Source organism: Aythya ferina (assembly GCF_964211825.1).
Source record: "Aythya ferina genome assembly, chromosome: 5".
In the NCBI taxonomy this organism is placed as follows: Eukaryota; Metazoa; Chordata; class Aves; order Anseriformes; family Anatidae; genus Aythya; species Aythya ferina.
The window spans coordinates 7,497,535-7,509,569 of NC_140301.1; the positions used below are offsets into that span (position 1 = coordinate 7,497,535).

Consider the following 12,035-nt stretch of genomic DNA (forward strand, 5'->3'; position numbering starts at 1 on the left):
TCATTACAAGAGGCACTGTGAGTAACTTAGAGTTAAGGCTTAGAAATGAATGCCAGTTGATATGATAAATTTGAGGGCTCTCCTGCAATGGGCTGTTTCACGGGAGAAAAATAAGGCTCATCTGAATGGCATTTTTATTTTACCATTGAACAGTATTGGGGACCTTTTTTGCAGACAGACAAATGCTTGCCATTACTGTATGCTCAAAGGCAACATTGAAAGTGACCTGGAACAGGCAGGAACTGACTTTTTTCTACTAATATGATATGAAAGTTTTATCGTATTAGGAATTTTCTGTCATGGTGGATTAGTATCAGGCCATATTAACGTTCATTTTTACTAACTCACAATGAAATGTGCTAACGTGACTACACTTCACTATCACATGAGGAAAAAAACCCGAACGATATGATATTAATGTGATACCGTAGAAGGGTTTCAATGCCTCTGTCCCATGGCAAGTAGGAAAAAGTTTAAAAATAAAATAAAACACAGTGACTTGGGACAAGGATTTCATGATTTTTCCCAAGGATAAAACTGGTTTTAATTTTTTTTTGTCCTTTTTTTCCCACCCAGACATCATGTTCATATTTGCATAATCAATTCTGGGTTTTTGGATTGATGAATTTTGAATCAACTTGTGCCTGATTTTGTAAATATGGTTGCTCTCACATTTCTAGTTAAAAGTCATCATGAGCTGCAAATACTGAGTACCTGAACAAAGCAACCCAAGGTGCTCCTGGCTGATTATCTTTTGACTTCCAGTAAAGCAAGTGCTGACTTCTGGAAATAATGACCTAGAAGCATTTTTTTCTTTTTTTTTCTTTTTTTTTTTTTTCCTTTTTTTTTTCTTTTTTAATTGAAAAAAAAAAAAAAAAAAGACATAATTTTGAGTCCATGATCCATTATGTGCAGAATGCTGTGGCCAGAAATAATTAATAGGCACGAAGGGTGGCAGTTAGTCATTTGGCTGTATGATTGGACCTGCAAGGTTTCTTTTATCTGGAGCCAAAATCTGATAAAAATGGCTAACATCAGAAGAGTTCAGTCTTACCTAAAATATGACCAGAAAAAGGCTCATCTTAATCATGGCTCCAAACATCCTACAGAACAAAGCAGATGAGTTTGTCTCCTACACAGAAATTCAAGCCATCTCTAATTCTGTGCTACGGCTTTCAATTTTTTTCCTTTTGACACAGCTAATATTCCTTAAAGCTTTGGTCTAAAGTTAAAAAGGACAAAACCTTTTAAAAACTCCAACCAGGCCATGAATTGAAATACACTTATTTTCCAAATTGCAAGATTTCATCCACATTTCATTTACATCTCAGTTGTTCTGACTTCTTTCAGGAGGAGGTTGTGCTGTTGTTCAGCTGATCAGCACTCACAGATATAAAAAGAAAAAGGTGGTCTCTACCCCCGGGGGATTTTGAACCGGAGATGGTCTGTGTCATTCAAAATGCTGACCTGGGATACTAACGCAAGCAAATCCAATCCATGGCTCAGCACGGGGCTAATAGCCAGCTGGAAAATGCTACTGGAGAGGAGGCTTGGGAAGCCCAGCTGAAATTGGGGTTGATCAGTCTTTCTGAGGGGTATAACAGAACACTGTATGAGAGAAATGTTCTGAAGTTTTTATGTCAGTGTATTGGCAAACATTTATGTTAATCACATGTAGTCATTAAAAGTGCCCTGGGTGAGATGCCCTAGCCTCTTTATCCCAGTGCTGTCCCCGTGAGGTTCAGAAGCCTCTCATCAGAACGGCCCCGATTAAAATGGCAGCGCCGCTATCTGTAGATTACTGCTTCCCATCATTAATACTGTTATCTCTCTCTTCAGACTGATTTTTAATTTTTATGTTTGCAATTATAAGTGATTTATAGGAAGATTCATTGCACAACCTGTCCAGAATCATTAAATTCACCTAGGTTGAATAACCTGATGTTCACCTGGAAATAACCAAATCAGTGACATTATCTTACTGAATTTTCAGCTGCCTTAGAAGTACAGAGCTTATCCTTCTCATTATTTTTTTTTTTTTATATTTTTCTCTCAAGTGTAGGGCTTGGGGGAGGGAAGCAAGACCAATCTTAATTCATAAGAGGTAATTAGCCAAGTCTGAAAGGTGCACACTAATTACAGAATGCTGTATATCTTGTGTAGCTGATTGCAGCACAGGTTTCTGAATGGTAGCTATGATTTTTCCAAACACTCTTCAGTAATTTGAAATGTTATTAGGGGATTAACTTTCCATACGAAAAACTAAACTAATACTTATTATACAGATTATAACAGCGAGTGGGCCTAGAAAGCTGTTGAGGCCATTATTTTGCAGGCTGTAGCCACTGCCAAAGACGGAGGAGAGTGTAGGATAACCAGCCCAGAGAGGGGAATGGGCAGGGCACCATCCTCCGCTGGACATCCTCCCTCGTCCCGCCAACATCTGTCATCTGAGGCAAGCAGATGGGCTCTGCTCATGAGCTGGACTCTTAAACGAAGAGAAGTAGTGTAGGGATTGTGTATTGTATCATTTTGCTACAGCTGGAAATCAACCAAGCAGTTCTCAAACACATTGATTTTTGTTGTTGTTGTTATCTTGGAATGTGGCTGACATTTTATTTTGAAGTCAGTCTTCAGGAAAAGAGCGCATGTGGGTTTACTATTTTGAGAAAATACCTGAGTATTACACCTTTATTTATTGCACAATATTGTTGACATGGCATAAAGCCATTTTGTGTGGTCAGTGTTTTTAAACCACATTAAATGGCACATAATTGTTTGCTTTTTGTATTGGTGTTGGCTGCTGTTTATTTTCTCTCCCTCCTCCCCAGGTTTCATGCTCTTACGGATGCATGTATTCTTTGTGACCTCTGATATTTGTTCAGCACACGGGAAATCTGACTGGATTCCTCCCAGCTGAAAACCTGAGGCTGCAGCTAGAGCTAAAAGCTTGTAGTTACAGTAAAACCAGCCATTCCCCATGAATGAGGCAATAGCAAATGCAGACCTAATTTTAAATGAGCGCCATGCAGCTATGGCCATGCAGAATGGATGGATGTGGGAGTAGGTGGTGCAGTTGTGCCAGTGGTGACAGAGAAGAAAGTGAGATTTCTCTGCTGAATATGTCAGCACTTACATGTGAGGCTCCAAATGGTGGCTCCAAAATACATGTTAATTGGTAGATAGTTAATTGGTAGATAGATAATACCCATGTGCTACTTGAGCTTCTAGGGGAAATGAAGTTGTTTTGGAAAAGAAGGGTCTAAATGATACTTCGCTTTTTTCCCCCCCCCCCCCAACCTGTATCCTGGTTTATTATTAAATTAAATTAAAAATAAAAACAAAGGAGTAAAAGGGGCTGCTATCCTTGTTAAAAGAAAAGATTTATAATGAAAAAAAATACTAATTTAATCATATTATTTACACTGAACTGTATGTATTCTTTGTCTTGGAAAGTGCTTGGGCTGTCCAAGTATAATTCTCGACTAGTAACTTAGATTGGCTTTCCTTAAGATTTTTGTCTCTACCTTTTCACCTTCATTCTGGATTCTTTGATAGAATCTAGCAGATGGAAACCAGCAAATTTCTTCCAAAAAGGACTTGCATCTTCTCTTTAATGAATGTCCTAAGCATTTTATGGAAAAGTAAATGATCTCTTCTTCCCTTGCCCACTGTATTAATCAAAGCTTACTTTTCTTTGCACTTTAGTGCTGTTTCTAAGATTATTAGCCTAGCCCACTGTTTGTACTGATACATGATTAAACAGCCTATCAGATGTACACGTTTCTGGAATGTATTTGCTGTTCTAATTTTTTTCTTAATGCATTTAGCTTCCAAACTGAAACCTGGGGAAACGATTCAGAGCATCTCCACATCAGTTTCCCATCTTTGTCTATCCTAGGGATAATAGATAATATCCTTGGAGATTTTCTCCTGTGGGCATCTCTGAAACCATTAATTGAACCACTAGTGTGCTCATTTAAAGTGTTTGCCCTCACTTTCTTTTCTAAAATGTTTTTTAAGCTTTCCCTACATACATTTTTAGTTTCCCTAGGCTTTCCCTTAACTAATGGCATTATGATGGTGTTTCTTGTCTTCCGGGATTTCTCTTGAACTATGTGAACTTGTAAAGTGTCAGTGACGTCTTCTCTCAATTTCTGTTCCCACTTTTTTTTTTTGCTCTCTCAGATATCTGGTGTCTAGTCTGTGGGCTTCCTTGGGGCTCAGCTTTGCAAGAAAATAAAGGGGCATAAATCATTCCCTTATTCCCTTGCATGGGTCATTCAGGTACGGCTCAATGAGAAGGAACAGTTGTTACCCCTCAGCTGGTGGGAAAAATACATCATACCAGGAAAGCATGGGCATGGATTACATTACCAGTGGGTCGAGGAGTAAATTCTTTTGATTGGTTACATCAGGATATGCCAGCACGGTGCATGCATCCGTAGTTCTCTTGTCCTGTCAAAGTTAGAAAGCTCGGACTAAAATAGCACCGAAGTCTTTTAGGATATAGCTGATTTAGATGTAAAGTCAAAGTTATGGGAAGCTTTGCAGGAAACATTGAGGATCTGTATATGGGTATATATGGCTGCATGGGTGTAGCTCCCAGTCACCACCCACCAATAATTAAAGAGTTTGTGAGAAGAAAGGCTGTTACCCTTGCTCCTTCTGAGTGAAGATGTGGTGCAACAACTGCTAAGACCAAGGGAGGGAACTGCCCCTCAGAAATGCCTACTAGTGCAGGGGAGAGGTTCATTGTGCTCTGATGGCACTTTCCACAGTGATTGCCTTGACTGGTTATTCTCTTTGTCTGAACATGTGCCCACAGTACTTGCCCTCGGTAAGTGGCATCACTGCATGGTTTGCACTGATACAAGAAAGCAGTAAAGGTGGGAAAAAAGTCTTAAAACTCCCTCATATAGGAGTATTCAGGTGGCTTACACCAGATATATCTTAAGACAGTAGCAAATTAAATCTTTAAATATATTTCCTTTTTATTTTTTAGTTTGTGTGAAAAGTATTATTCTGGAAAGCAGATTCTTGGTGCTTTTTTTTCTTCTATTTAAACAAACAAAACAAAATATATATCTATAAAACAAAAGAGACCCTTCTTACATTGAGAGATTGTTAGCTGTATGATTCACTTTTGTTTTTGTTTCATTTGGTTTAGCCTTTTTCTTTTAATACTTAATCAAATCTTTCACTTCTCATATTCTGTGGATGGGTTCAAAAGCTCTTTTGTTTATCTTACATACTGTTCCATATATCTGTCTTGAGCCATGTTGGCTTCTCTTGTCATTTTGACACTGATTTACTGGAATGAACTTATATTTTAAACTCTGCTACAGTTCTTTAAATGGTTCCCATTCCACATTAACATTTCTCAACAATAGTTGGTTCTAATTAGTATTTTTTTTCCAGCCTATTTGCAAACCTAGCACAAAGCCTTCTGAAAATAAAAACATACTTAAAATTATCAAATATTTTGAGAGAATAGGCAATCAAGTGGCTTTGCTGGTAGTTCATCCATGTTCTGCTTATGCTCATATCCAGTTACATATGTATGAAATAGTCATTTAATTCCCAAAGACAAAGTTTTATCCTATTAGAAGATTTGTTCCAGAAACTACTTTGTTTCAGTGACCTGTTGTAGGCATTACAAAGGCTTTTGTGTAGGACGTAGATTTACATTTTGGTGTTCCAAAGATCTCTTCTATTCCTATTGACGTATTTTGATGGCTTTCTCACTACCCTCTTATGTGTGTGTTGATCTCTTTGTCTTGATCTTCAATAGGTTTTCAATTCTTTTAGAGAGAATAGAAAGCTGCAGCATTACCAGGATATCTCTACAGTCCTTGATGAAAGAAATCGGCATATATGTGTGCCTTTTTTATTCAGTTTTAATCCAAACAGCAGAATTTTCTTCCTTATTCGTCTTTCATATGCTGGTATACACACATCCATTATATGTCCTCTATAGCAGGAAAAAATAGATAGAGGTGCTTTACTCAGTGTTCCTTTTTATCTACAAGGATTGCTTACAACCAAATTTACTTTAAACTGTGCTTGTCAATATAAATGAGCACAGGCACATTGAAAGATAGAAAAAATATATATATTTTGGAGCCATTAATACTAGCTGAGGGTTGATGCATTTACAGTATGTCATTCTGATCAGTGTGATTATTTTCTCTTTCCCTTATATGCTATTTCTTCATGGTTTGGTAGTCTTGAGGTATGAATTTTAGTAAAATAGAATTAAAACTGTGGTTGTTTTATTACATGTATTACTGTAACTCTTAGGAATCCAAGTTGTGAGGCACAATTTCACTGTGCTGAGCACTGTACCACCACTGAACCAGAAGACATTGTCAAAGAATGTAATAAATTAACTGCTTGTCTTGCGGGTCAAAGATAGGAATAAAACTCCAAAAACATCCAGGTGAGAGATCATGAATATCAGGGACTGAAGGCTGCGAAGAGGTTGGAAGGTGATGAAGACAGCTGGAGTGGAGGGAGTGGAGTATTGGCTCTGCTTTGCAGTAGGGCTTTGATCTGAACATATGCAGGGCAAGTTTGCTGCTAGGAGAGAGATAACTGCGGTAATATCGCTATGAGTAATGAGGACAGGCTGTGTGTGGATCGGCAGGAGAAGCCTTGCATAAAAAGAACCTGCAAGTCTTCAAAGATTGCCTTTCAGAAGCTGGTTTCGGGTGGACGTCTTGAGAGCAGCATAAGCGCAACTTCCATCAAAACAAACTGCTACACCTTTCACAAGTAGATATTTACAGCAAATTTGGCACTAGTATTTTTCATCTCAAATTTTCAAACGGGGCAGAGCATCAGAAGTGAAATAGCTTTGCTTTGTACAAGGCTAGATTTTTAGTTTTGATTGGAAAGCAGTGGGAAAGGTAAAATTCACTTCTTCCTTAGCAACAGTGCTGCTGCCTGCATATCCTCAGCGTCGTGCCTGCTAGTTCTACCCTAATTTTCAGTGCCTGTTTCACGGCACTTAGGTGCCCCTGTAACTCCAGTGTTTGGCTTGTTTCCTACATGCCAGAAGCTGAGAGATTCAAGGATGACAATGAATGAGCACAGACTTGAGAGAAGAAGATTTTTTGGCTAAAAGAGCTGTGGCAATCTCAGCAAGAAAAATCTGTCTTCCTTGATCTTTCTGTCTGGTATGAAAGAAACGCTTGACAATATTGTCAAGGTACCTTTATTCCCAAACAATCCACAGCACCTGCAATTTAGACAAAACACTCAGATTTCAGAAGGAAACAAGGTACCACATGGTGCTCCTTACCACTGAAGTGAGTTTGTGGCTTCGTTTTGCTCTTTTGTGGCTGCAAGAGATGAGAGAGGCTCCTTGGATAACTGCCTGTGCTGTGCGGATCCGGAGAGGCAGCTCTATGTATCCCTCGTGAATTTAAAAAATAATAATAACATTTAAAAAGCCATAATAGGAAAAGGACGAGTGGGGTTCTAGTAATGCAGGACTTTCTTGGATCTGAAATTGTTCCAAGTTTTATTAGGAGCAAAGTGAGTAAGAGATTTAAGGCTCTGCTTGCCCTCCTCTGCTTGCCTATGTTGCAGTTAGATTATGACTCACCTCTTTGACTAAACTGCAAGGTACCAGGCTTTGCTCACAAAGTCTATAATCTTTTCCCTTAAAAACATTTTTTTTCATTTAATTTGAAAACGTACCTTTGAAGATATTGTGACCCTGTCCATAAACCACATCTGCAAATTTGGCGTGCAAAAAAAATGTAGGACACTTGATTTTTATTTTATTTTTTTTTCCTGTACTAATAAATGCTTGTTTACAGTGTAGCAATGGGTAAAGAAAGTAGAAAAGGTAGGTGTAATGCAAAAGGGCATTTTGGATTCTGTTTTAAGAATGTAGCAAAAAAACAGTCCAATGTTAAATATTATTTGAATATCATTTCTTAATGTGTCTGATACACTTGTTCATTATGTAAGTCCCCTTGTGTCTTGCTTATGTTGCAAAAATTAAAAAATATCTATTTTATTTTGCCTCGAGGTGTGCTGAATGTGTGTCTGGGTTTCATTCTCACCTCTTCATGGTTTTTGCAATGACTGATTGATGGTCTTCTTATTGTCTTGTTGAGAATTTGATAGTTCTAACTTAATAGGTCAGTATACTTTTTACAAAATCTGGTATATCTGATGGGGAATTATTCCTATACGGTTTCACTTCTTGCTGTTACCATCTTCACAAACCGAGTGGTGAAAGCTGTAATAAATTTTAACACCGTTATGTCTGGTCTGTTATCTGCATGCCTACACAATACTAGAAGAAATAGCAGTAAGAAAGCTGCTTAGAAGACTTCTCTGTAAACCCTGCCAGACTCTGCAGGGGTAAAGGCAATACCATGTGTGGTTGAATTATTCTTGACTATCAGTGTGCAGTAATAACAAGGCAAGCAGGCAAATAGGAGAAAAAGGCATTAAATGTGCTGCATATATTAAAATGAAAAGCATTCATAGATAAATTAGTTGATCTGTACGTTGTAGTAGAGCCATCTCGCTGTGTTGTCTATAACCTTTAGCCACATCTCAGCTAGCAGACTCGAGTTCTGTACTGACAATAACCACGCCACTTTGCTGACTTATTTTGACAGTTTACGTCCGGTTACTTTCAGTGATTTGCAAAGCTGACATTTCCCTTTACTGAACCTGAAACTCTTTGCTATTGTATTGCCCAGATATTTTTAACATACCAGACGGTAATGAAAAGCAGAAAAAAGGGAAGAAGGCTTCCTCCTGATTCAACTCATAGAGACGTGGGTCCTATAGGACTACCCCTATAGGGGTACCTCTATAAGGGGTAAAAGGAGCCATACTGTAAATGAGGATTGCACCTGAGATAGGTACATCTGTGGTCAGAGACACATTTCTATGAATTCCTTATGCTGTAAATGCCACACTATTATTTGCTTCTTAGCAGATATTTTTCTGTTTCACAAACTGACACTGCACTAATACCTTTCCTTTTTGGTAAAGTGTATCTGATTGAGTCAATTTATACTGACAGCTTTGCTAAGTTAACTTCTCTCTGAATTCCCAGTTCATTTAATATTTTTCTTCCTCCTTCCCACTTCTGAGCTACCTTTGTTCTGTGTATGAAGGATAGGAAGCTGATAGTTATTTTATATTTATATTTCAAGGCTGCTTAATGTTTAATGAGGCTGAATATGTTGTAAAAAGCTTCAGAACACTCAGACTGGTTAATATTTCATGCCGATCTACAGAGACAACTATATTGATCTTCTAAGCATCTGCTAAACAAGACAAGGAATAAATTAGATTTTGGTCAGTTCAATTTGGCTGGTGAGTTAAATAGCTTTTTGAGCATTATCACCTTTTAAAGTGTTTTGTTTCCACTTGAATAAAGTAGATTTTAAAGGCAGTATTTCAACATGCCATTTCTCACTGCTCTTCATCTCACCACTTTTATTTCAATTGTGTTTCTATATGTTACAAAAGGATGCAGAATAAATTCTTCACCGTAAGGGTAGTGAGGCCCTGGAGCACGTTGCCCGGAGAAGCTGTGGATGCCTCATTCCTGGAGGTGTTCAAGGCCAGGCAGGATGGGACCTTGGCCAACCTGACCTAGTGCATGGCATCCCTGCCTATGGCAGTGGGGTTGGAACTAAGTGATCTTTAAGGTCCCTTCCAACCCAAGCCATTCTATGGCCTTCTAAATGGAGAGGAGAACCTTTTGGTTTCTGTTTGATTGCAGGAAATCTCTCCAGCTGCTCTTTACTACTGCCTATGGAATTAACCTGTGGTCAACTTAATAATAATAATAAAAAGAATCCTTTCTATGATTTTAAGACATTTGCTCTACATTACTGGTTATCAACTGAAGGTTTCAAAGTTTTAACTATCTAAAACTATTTAACTGTCTCTACAACTTCTTCATTTGAGCTATTCTCAACCAGCATTCCTTTCTTCTCTGTATCCCAGCATCCAAGGCCCTGGGAGAAGCAGTGTGAAAGCCATGTTAGCAGAACTTCAGTGCAGCTGAACTTAAAGTGGATGGTTGAATGGGTGAACAGGGCAGTGGGAATAACTACATTCACTGGCTTTCGCCCAAACACACATGCCAGTTCTGAGCTCCGTTCTCTGGGAGTTTAGTAATTGACAATTAGAATTATACTTATTTTTCATCCATTCCTAGGTGTTGTGGACTTGATACCAATTTGCTAACTTCATCAGTGGTGGGATTCATGGTGACCACACAGAGTTTGTATCATGCTTCTCAGCCTTCATCAGAATCAAATGGTCTAAGTGGAGAGAAGATGGTTCACACTGGAGTGGGCTATTGAGTGACTATTTTTACACTCTATTTTTACCTAAAGCTTGGCCATCTATTGGTTATCAATGTAGCATCTTCAGGGATGAAGCATCTTGATGCGTAAGTTATTTTTTGTTGATATGATGAAACGTCATTTCTAATGTATGTGTCTAAAGTATGTGTCACCCTTAATTACCATTCAGATTCAGTACTATGACATGACTTGTTCTGTATACCTTTTCTGGAATTTCAGATATGTGGTGGTTTCAGACCTCACAAATGAGGCCAACCATGAAACACAAGCAAATAATAAAACTGCAAATGCTAGCCATCCAGATCATACTTGAATACTTTATGAAACAATTTTTTTCCACTAGCACATACAATCTTCAGCATTTTCTTTATGTAGCAAGTTCTGAAGCTAGTTTGGACAAGGAAAAATGACACGTGCAGTACCTGAAACTGAGCTCCAGAGCTCTGCTGCCCTAATACTTGTGCTGAAGATAGATATCCCTTAATAATCAACAGGAACAGCAATGCACATACATAATGATTGTACTCTTGTGACTGGCACAGGGAGGAGATGCTCCCATCTGGGGAACAGATTTTATCTCATCCTATGGAAAGACAAAATGCAGGTGTGAAGCTGCCTATGCTGTCACATGTGCATGTGCGTCCCTTGTATACTTTCACACTATGGGAAAGCTGATACCTTTTGTTTCTGAGGCTGCTTTGAAAGATTTGGAATCTGCACAGCTCTTGGGTTTGAAGGATGTCAGCCTCACTGGTCCCTGAAAATTCAGGGGAGAATAGTCCTAATGTTCTTCTTTGTTATTTAGCAACTTTGGTTAATGTGCTCCTTGCTGGCATATTAAATGGAACATAGCACAGTAAATTAGAGTGATGAAGAGTACTGCTTATTAGTGGTGGGTAGTTCTGAGTGTTTCACTACAAGCCATGGCAGGTTTTGCAAGATCTTTGGCCTTGAAACGTTTTCTGTGGCCCCTTCTGCCACCTTGCAAAATGAATTATGTTTGCTAATGGTCACATTTGCTAATGGCAACTTTCTGTCTAGGAGTGACACCAACATCACTCAGTAAAAGGGTAAGTTTATTTGAACAGAGCAGTGATACATTAGATGGTGGACTTCCCTGAGTTAGACTTATGCCCTATATAGCTTACATGTGTATGAATTGATCTAAACTCCTAGAAGTTACTGCTTGATAGTAAAAAGATCAGGATCTGATGGTCACACAGTTACTTCTAACCTCAAGCCTCACCATCCTATTGTTATTTTGCTTGCTTTTATGTGGCTAAGGCCTTAATCCCTCTAGACAGGGGCAAGGAGTTCTGCCATTAAGTTCACTGGGATCAAGGTTGACTTCTGTACTGCAACGGTAAAGCACTATAGCACTATTTTAAGATATATGTGTAAATGTAATTAGGTAAGGACAGGCAGCATTCTGCTTTCCTCAGGGAGTTATGTACAGTACCTTGATTGGAACAGGGGACGGATTTAGCCTGATTGAATCATTAAATGGAATTATAAGAGAATGAACATTAGCCACTTAGTTCATTTCATAAATTCTAAGAATTAAAACTGCATGTGCAATAATAATGGCTATTCCAGATATATAAGTAGGAAAAATGCACCTTTGACGTATTGTGGCACAGGCATAATGAAAATGTGTAGTTAATGGACGATTTATGT

At 38.4% G+C, this 12,035-nt stretch overlaps 1 protein-coding gene across 6 annotated transcripts in view; it reads left to right on the forward strand.

The window, feature by feature from the left end:
- The window catches only part of LOC311437034 (uncharacterized protein), a 97,674-nt gene extending 87,019 nt beyond the window's left edge, over positions 1-10,655 (forward strand). For all 6 annotated transcript variants that reach the window (XR_014693206.1, XR_014693207.1, XR_014693208.1 and 3 more), the window contains one exon: positions 10,208-10,655. The gene's annotated coding sequence lies outside the window, so the exon portion shown is untranslated. The remainder of the gene's footprint in view (positions 1-10,207) is intronic.
- The last annotated feature ends 1,380 nt before the right edge of the window (positions 10,656-12,035 follow it).